Genomic DNA, 10,058 nt, shown 5'->3' on the forward strand with positions numbered 1-10,058 from the left:
AATTAATTTAATGATATGTGTAATAAAATATAATAGAGGAAAATTAATTTTTATGAATACTTTTTTGCAATCTTAATAATCGATATCCTGAAAATTTTGCAAGATAAATAAAAATTGATCAAAGGTTTTGAATTGAAGCAATATTTTAATATAAAAAGTTATTTTTAATTAATTTAATTAATTTAATAATATGTGTAATAAAAAATAATATAAGGAAATTAATTTTTATGTATATTTTTTTGAAAGTCTTCTAAGATATGTGAATAAGTAGCAATCTTAATAGTCGATATCCCTAAAATTTTGCAAGATAACTAAAAATTGATCAAAGGTTTTGAATTGAAGCAATATTTTAATATAAAAAGTTATTTTTAATTAAAAAAATTTTTAGACTGGCTCTGAATATTGTTCAATATATATTTTTAGTGCTCTTGGGAAATATTTTAAGAATTAGAAGTGCGTATATAGGCCTACAATTTTATTACTGCAAAGATTTATTTTTAAACAAATAATTTTTTGAACCGAAATAGTTGTTCCGAAGTTTTGTAAAATATTGATTTTCAGTATTTTTAGTAAGTATTTGAAGTTTTAAATGTCAGTATATAGTTTTTCGTTTACAAGTGCTAATAAACTAGATGTGCTTAAATTTGAAAAGTGCAACCTCATATTACCAAGTATTACTAATTTAACACATGAATTTAAGATGCTAATTAGAACAGTTTGTAGTCCTGATACCTGCAATCCAATATTTAATATACGGTTTCTTGAAATTTTTTTTCAATTTATTTTTTATCTAAAAAATGGCTCTACTAATTTGATTAGAAGAACGATTTTTCAATGGCTTTTTACTGTACACTTTACGTGTTCTTATATTGTGAAAACTAGAAATGTACCGAACATCTTGCACATTTATGGTATTTCTTTTTATTGAAAAAAAAAAAATTAATTTGAGACATCGACTTAAGCGAATAATGTTGGATAGAAAATCTAAAGAGTCTAAATTCAGGATATTCTTGGAAAATACGAGAAAATGCTTTATAGTTGCTACAGAAAAATCAATATAAAAAACATTTAAATAGCTCAACAATTGCTTTAGATGAAGTAAATGTATTACACATCCCAACTGGTTTCCTATGATTTATATTTAATATCTCAACCCATTAAGAATGATCTCACACTAAATGAACATTCTTACCCTATTTATCCTGTATGAATATTACTATTATTTTTTTTTTTAAACTAGTATCGTGAATAACCCCAGTAAGAGACTTACCTTATTCCGAGTTGCAAGTACATGTAGCAGCTTATAACACTCGCAGACCTGTTTTGACTTGAATGACCAAGAAGTAAGTGCTTTAGGAACAACCTGACTAATGGAAACATTTTATTGGATCTCATTTTTTCTATATCTCTAGTTGTTTATGATGTATTCTTTCTTACTATATCTTACTAATTTATCTATATCTCAATCTCTTCAGAGTGCTCACAAAAAAGTTAATATTATCACCCTATTATTGTGATATTTTTTGGATTAGGTGGGTATTGGGCAAAAACTTATTGTGGGAGCGCAGTTCATATTTACTCCGACGACTTTTTCGTTGTCTAAATTAATATATATATGTATGCAAAACTTCAAATTAATAAAAGAACAATAACATAAATAAACCTTATATCATTATAATTATTATCATTAAACGGCAGAAAGCACTGCAAAGTTATTAGTTCTTTTGTACATAACCTTGATCGTTAACCCTGTATATTGGATCAAGTTAAATGGGGTTTGTTGTCCATTTCATAAAAACTTCAGACATCTGTGTCATAGAGCCCAACTGGTTTCTGTGATGCAAAAGGTTGCAGTGACCAGTAAAATTATCAGATAAAGTCATCAAGTCTATTCGTGTTAGCGAAAGTATTTTACTTGGACGTTTACCTTGACGTTGGCCTACCCTATCAATTCGATGGTCTTTAAAATTTTTATCTCATCCCATTTTCTGTTGCGGTCTTTTAAGTAGCATTTTGTGAGTTCATTACCAATTGACTTGAAATCATAATGTCTTTCTGTGTGCCCTTTATTAAAATAAAATTGCTTTCTTATAGAAACTGTAATTTTTTCGATATGTTTCAGCAATGGACAATATATCTTTCCATTCACCTTTTGTATGTGTTTCGATATTATATCTAATAAACTGTATGACTCGTTTCGTGATGTCAGTTAATACAACGTATGGACCAATATTTTTTGAGTCTTCGTGATTTTTCGCTATTGCAACTATAAGTCTTCTCTAAACTTATTTTTATTTTCACATTTCTTATTAGCGTTATTAATTTTAAGGATTGCGTTACTATTCTAAAAAAAAACATAATATTAATTGATTCTTCAAAGAAAAATTTATTATAAAATATATTTCCAAATATTTAACTTATACGAGTATATTAAATATTATATTTTAAAATTCTCTTAAATATTACTTAACATTTTTTAACAGATTATTTTTTATGGAATTTCAGCATTTATGTGTCATCACAATACTTTTCTTGTATATCAATCCATGCGTGATGCAACTATGGAACGTTGGGAAAAGGTTACTCACGTTTCAATTGGTTTTGCATGGACAGTAGCAGCACTTTTTGGAATTGCAGGATATTCAACATTTCGTGCTCTATCTCAAGGTAAAAAAATATGGAAAGATTATTGTGTGGTTGCACATTGAGTATGCATGGAGGTAAAGCATTTGTAATGCTGTAAGACTCCGGCATTTAAAAAGGAGATTATTGATACCATACAGTATTTTGTTGAAAATGCAGTTATTTTAAGTTGTTGCAGCTGAAGTAATAAAAGTATTTATATTTCGTAAAAAAGCAGAAGGATTTCCTTCTCAAGATAAGTGAATAAAATTTGCAAATTATTCTCTGACTCGATATAAAAAATAAATGTGCATTGAAAGCAAAATCTCTGTTATGATGGATTGAAATGATACTATAAATTTTTAATAATATAGTCATATAATTTGAGAATATATTGTTTCTATTGGTTTATATTATTATAAATTATTGGTGATAATATTTATGTAATATTTTATTTAGCTATATGCGTTAGAGAGACTGCCATAGGTTTTGACTTACAGAAATCGCAGGCATCAATTAATGAACATTTGTGACTTGTCTAAAAACTAATAATGTTAATGAATAGTTTATAAAAACATACACTAATAAAAAAATTCGTCATTTATTTCTAAAATTATTATATTACAGAAATATTATTAAAATACTAAACAATATTAGATATTTATTTAGATAAAGTTATTGCATAGAAATATATATAAAGTTAGGTTAATAACATAACACTTTGTATTGAGAGTTGAGAACGTAACTGAATTGACTCTATTTATAATTAAAAAACTTCACTTATTTAATTATAATTAAAAAACTTTATATATTGACTCATTACAAAAGGTGATTTCTACAGTTAACAAAAGTAATATTAAAATGATTTATCACATTTGTTTACTTCTAACATAATATAACGTTTTGAGTGAATTGAACGAATATGGAACGAGTATTTTGGATAATCGACTGTAATATTCTTCAGGAATTTACGGTATTCTAAAACTATAAGTATTTTGACTTATGTTTGATGAAAACTATGTTTTGAGGTGGTCAAGGATTCGGTTGCACATACTAGTCATGGACGACACTACTAAATAAACAACCGTAAACTATTATTTAATTGACTGTTTGTTAGTCAATTAAAACCTTTCGGTAATCCTATTAACATAAAAAATCTTAATATTAATTCTTTGATTGGTATTGATTTCTACCTCCAAATTATAAGCAAATTTTGTTAAATTTCATGAACATAATCTATGTATTTTACCGATATTTTTAATAAGATAGCTTCAAGCAAAGCCATCTTCAACGTGTTTTTAAAAATTGCCATGAACTTTTGAAAGTACTATATATAAAATATATACTCGTATATAATATAAACAATATATTTATCTATATATATACAATGCTTCTATTTTACTCAGTTGTTCATTAAAAAATCATTATAGACTAAATATTAACTCATTAGTTCCGAGTTCGATTCCCGAGTCTCAAGAATAGTTATTTACGAATAATTAAAAATACAAGAATTATTTCCAAGACCACAGATGATGGGTATTTGGTAATACTCGAAACAGCTAAAAATTCAATTAATGAAAATAATATGACAAATAAAGTTTTTGTTGTTGTAGTTCACTACTGTTCGAAAAAACCTCTTTAACTCATTATAGAAATTATTTATTATTTGAAATGAGATATTGTTTTTAGAGTGCTTTTTTTATAAATTAATGTTATTAGAGTACTTTTTTATGTTATACTTGGAACTTATATGTTCGATAGACTATTTTATCTCTAAAATTTTTTAACTGTAAAATTTAAATCTGTTTATAAACTATTGTTTATAAAAACTTGAATAGTTTTTAGTGTTTGTTATTTGAACAATTTAGTGTTTTCTATTTAGTTTTAAATGGCAAATAAAAGTTGAATGTTAAATATCAAATAAAAATAATTGAGAATTGAAAAAACAACTAAAAACGTTTATCTTTGTCATTTAAAAGTTATTAAAGTTATGAAATCAGGAATGAAATAGTTTTAATGGAGCAGTTTGTAAATGCATAAATTAAATCGATTTTTATTATTGTTATATATATTTTCGTTATTAACAAAAGGAAATTTACTCGTAAAATTCATAGCAGCAAATTTTAAAACTTCTGAAATAATGCCATGATAAGAATAATGTTATTCTGTGGTACATCAAAAACTGAAATTTGCATAGAAACTAACATTTGTCACAACAAATAAAATTTATAAAAGTTAAAGCATTGAAATTCATTGAAAAAATAGATGCCCACCCCAGCAGAATGTCAGATTCCAAAAACGCATATTTTTATTTAACAACAATTATGACGTGGAATTTCAGACACTAAAAAAATATATTAGATATATAAGCTTCATAAACAAAAATCGCCTCATATCCTAACTAAACCTCCCACATTTTTACAAATAAAATTAAGTAGAGATATTTTTTGACAACAATCCAAGGAAAACATGCATAACTTAAAGCATTTTTCTAATATTGTCCTTCAGTTTTAAGATTTTGATATATGGAAAATGCATATATAATATGCATAATACTTTTAAGTGACATTTCGGTGATCCTGTTGAGCATCGATAATATTTTTTTTTTTTAAATCCACTTATTTTATTACAATCTGTGAGGTATGAATGACAATAATATAATATGAATGATACAATAATATATATTAACATGAATCGTAATAATAGTTGTTACGATCTAAAAAAGAAAGGCACTTATGGACTATGTCCAGTGACATATCCATATATAATAAAAATATAAGTGTGTGACCTACATATACATATCTAAAATGTCTCTCGATGTTTTCCTTCTCAGCCTTGTAAAAGTGTTGGAAGGGAACATCAGGTGTGTAACCAGCGGGTTTGGGTGCATATATGTGATGGGCTTAATTCTTTAAAATACTAGCTATTTCTTCCTTGATTGTCCGAACATGTAATTGTTTATGCAGCTGTTCATCCGAAGTGCATTTGTGATCATAAGTAGTGTTTTAGATTGAAAACGCTGGATAATTGCCAGGTTTTAATCTGCTGCAGTACCCCATAATTGGGCCCATAACTCCATACAGGTTTAAGTACAGATTTGTATAAAAGCAGCATCGACAATATGAATCAATGTCCAATGAGCAAATATTTTATGTCTATTAATAAGAATACAAACTAGAGTCTTAACTTTAAACTAAATGAATAAAATTTTGAATATTTGGCAGAATGACCTAAGTCGTTTGATTTCAAGTATATAAATTAATAAATTGTAATTGATTCCTATTTGAAAACATTTGTAGTAATAGTGTGATTTGATCTAGATATCTGATTCGAATAAGTAATACTAGATATTTCTGTTAAATTTTATTTAAATTTTTTCATATTTGGATATAATTGCAATACAAATTAATGATTCATATATTATTTTTTGGCAATAGTTATATATAACACATATCACTTACTATACATTGCAGGGCTATTCAAAGCATGGCCCATAGGCCTCATACAGTCCGCAGCTAATATTTATGCGGCCCGTGACATGTTTCTCATCTACCACAATTAGGCATATTCTTCTTTGTTATATTTTAGTAACATCACATTATTTTGTTTTTATGATATCTCAAATTAATTAAAATGTTTTAAAAAATTAATTTACTTTACGTTAATTTACGTCAGGGCTGTCCAAAGCAGGAGCGCGGGCCGTATGTGGCCCGTGGTCGTGGCGTGGCATGTTTGTGCGGCCCGCGATATGTTTTCAATCTACTACAATTACGAAAATTTTCTTTTGGTGTACTGTTACTACATTATTTTTTTTTATGCTATACCAAATAAATGAATTTAAATTGATAAATTAATAAAACTAAATTTAAATTATAACCGTAAAACAATTACGAACGTATGTATTTGTTTCTGCGACTCTTCAATCTGTATAGTGATTTGTATTGGCCCGCGATCGCATCTGGTCTGGACAGCCCTGATATACTTAATTGACAAAAACTTTAGTATATATTTCTTTATACTGCTGGTTCAAGAAACTCGTATCCAGTGCCGTAAGTCATTACATTAAAAATTAAATATTTCTCGTATGACAATAACTAATATTGATAATGCTAATAGTGAAAGAATTGTAAAAGATAAATTAATAAAGAATTAATTAAACTAAATTTATCAGAAAAATGTATTTATTATTAGCTGCCGTCACATTACAAAAACACTCTTTTTGGTGCAATTTAAAGCCGTTTTCCATTGGTGAATCTGGGGTTACTTTTTTAATCGAAATTTATTTTTATTGCAATTTTTATTGTTGATAGGTAAATCTAGAGCGCAATGTAAACACTTGAGATTAATTTATAATACTCCAGAATAGCAAGATTACTCTGAAATTAACAACTGTTTTATATGATTTGACAAACAGTGATTTGATACATATATCTAATGTATTTCTAATGTATTGCAACTAAAGATCTGGTGATATTATTAAGTCACATTTCATTAAAAATGAAGAAAATTTAAATATCATCGTCAATAGCATCCAGTATTAAACGATATTAAACGTTTTTCCATATTTAAAAGTACATGAACATGTTCTGGGAGGCCTTTGCGGAGTGAATGCTAGTACTCCATACCAGAATTTTATGGTAATAACTGCTTAAATAAAAGTATATATAAAAGTGCACAGTGTTCAAATTTCAAAAAACTTTAATTTGAGACCTGTTCGTTCTTTTTTGAACCATATTTTTTTTTATATATTGTAATTATCTTTCAACCAATTTTTATATCTTAAAAAAAATGCGTTCTGATTAGACCATTTTTGTAAAGCCTTTGATATATAGGTATATAATTACCTTAAACAAAAATCATATTCTATAGCATTTTAATGTATTTGACATACTGGTTACAGAGTCAAGACACCACAAATAATTCTGATTTCATACTATAAAGATTAAAATGAGCTATAGCAGCTGTATTTATGCTGTATATATATACACTAGTTAAAGTATTCCAAAAAGTATTTTGTAAGTAATTGTAAAAAAAGTGTGAATAAAAATAAATTGGAATTATATTTCTTATAAGAATTTGATGTATGAAAATACTAATTAAAAGTAGAGAAATATAGTTGAAGTAATCTTTTTTATCTAAGAATTTGAATATTTTGCGGTTCATTTAATGAAGCAGTAAAATCTGGTTACTGTTTATATATTTGTTTTGGTTACTTTCAATTTTTAGATTTCAATATATGTAAAGACATATTTCTTATCGCTTTGGGCTCAGAACCAGCAAAAACTTTAAAATGCAAAAAATGTTTATTTGTATATCACAAAAATACTGATAATAAATTCTTTAAATATAATTAATGTCAATTGCATTCACATTATATATAGTTTTATTATATATATTATGTGTGCTAATATAATTAAATATTGTTATTAAACTATTAGTGATAATAGCCTTAATTAATTTTATATTTTTTTATTATTAGAAATTTGTGTTTTATTAAGCAGAGGCAATACGCTAAGGGGTACAGGAGCACAATGAACTCCAAAAAAACATAGAAGTGATTTAGATAATTAGTATTCAAATATGAATTACAACATCAATTACAAATTATTAATCAACATAAATAAAATTTTGTCACTAAAGTTATTCTTATTATTCAAATATTTTAATAGTGTTGTCTACATTAATTACTATAGTTGCTATAATTACTGTAATAATCGCATTACCCGTACTCTGTTATGATAATATAGTATATATATATATATATATATATATATATACATATATTATATTAACATAACTATTCGCGTGAAATTCTTCTATATAGAATTATATAGAAGTCATATATTGTGATTATTTACAATAGTCAATTCCACGGCATTAACTCTTCAAGGGTTTAAGAAAATTTGCCATTACTTCAAGAAAATCTTGCAATTCATTCTATTGAATTAAAATTTGTCGTTTCTTTATTTTTAAACCATGAATTATCTATATAGTCTATTAATATTTTTGTTATGTTTAAAATAACAGGATACCGATATACCTATTTTATTTTTTAAAAAATAAATTGCGTGACAGGAAGTGGTGGTTGGCCATCACATAACTTTCCATGTATCACAATTAGTGATTTTTCGCCGTTTTGCCACCACATTCCTTGCAAGAACCCTTAAGATAGAAGAATATAAACTAAATTCATTACGTGGAAATTAGATAATTAAATAGGTCTTTCGTTTTTATCAATGTTGAACAGTTGTCAGCTTATTAGCTGTCCAAGAAATATATTTCTAAAAACATATTTCTTCTGGACGCCAAAGCTGGATATTCATAGAGAAAATGTTATATGGTTTCTTTTTTTGCTGGTTTCCTCAAATTCTGCAGGGAGGATTATGAGGAATTTGCAATTTCTCCTCGTGGGTTCCTATACACCAATGACCAGAAAGTACTGCAGTAAGACTTGCAGTATTCTCGCGGTATTTTTTTATGAGTTCTCAAGATTTTAAATGACGTGTTAAAATCTTTTTAATAAATATAATATAATTGAATACTTTTTCAAATATAGTAACATTACAGTTCAAAAAAATTTTTGGTTTTAAAACCTAGTCCATATTAATATGCACCGCCACTGACAGTTCAAGTGTTTCGATAGTTAGGTCAAGTTGAACATAGTCATAGGTATATAATTCTGCCATATGTATGTTTCAAGGAAAAAATTGAACTAAATTACGTTAATTATTCTTTAAATGAAATGATTTTAATCTTTTGAACCGCTTAATCATTGTTTTCGTTATATGTTACGCTAAAATATGATTAAAAATTAACGAAAGTTTTTAGAATAGTTTGACTTCTGTTTCTTGTAAATTTTAGGTACGTAATAAATTTAAGTTTTGTAAAGTGATTTAAATAAACTTGACTCATATAAATATATTAGATTTTTTGGATACTTGTTTAGGACCTACTTTTTATATGGTTTAACTATACTATAAATACAAGGTGGCTTAAAGTCCATCTGAGTTCATAATACGTCATCAATTCTTTTTTTATATGTGTTAAGTTCTAGTTAATGGCGTAGATAATTTAAATTTATAAACATGATCTTTATCTAAATTTTTATGCAGTTATTTTGAAGAAAAACAAATTCTGAAGGCTTAGCGAACAAATATAGTTCTTAGATCAAAAGTACTTGCTTGTATTATTGCAATTATAAATATTTTTATAATTAATATAATTAATATTAAATTAATTAATTATTATTAAATTATTATTATAATATATATTAAAATTTATTTAAGTTTTGTAGTTCTTCCTTTTGCCAACATAGTACCCACAGTAAATATACTTATAACTCAAGTTCTTAAACGAAATATATAACATAAATGCTTTCGTACATTTGAGAAAAAGATATAGGTATTAAGTATCTCCAATAATTAGGAAGTTGACGC

The 10,058-nt window shown here is 26.2% G+C and overlaps 1 protein-coding gene across 1 annotated transcript in view; it reads right to left on the bottom strand.

Moving 5' to 3' along the window:
- The window catches only part of LOC119682311 (putative sodium-coupled neutral amino acid transporter 11), a 62,055-nt gene that overhangs the window by 38,310 nt on the left and 13,687 nt on the right, over positions 1 to 10,058 (bottom strand). The gene's annotated exons all lie outside the window — the stretch shown is intronic.

The sequence above is a fragment of the Teleopsis dalmanni genome, chromosome 2 (assembly GCF_002237135.1).
Source record: "Teleopsis dalmanni isolate 2A chromosome 2, ASM223713v2, whole genome shotgun sequence".
In the NCBI taxonomy this organism is placed as follows: Eukaryota; Metazoa; Arthropoda; class Insecta; order Diptera; family Diopsidae; genus Teleopsis; species Teleopsis dalmanni.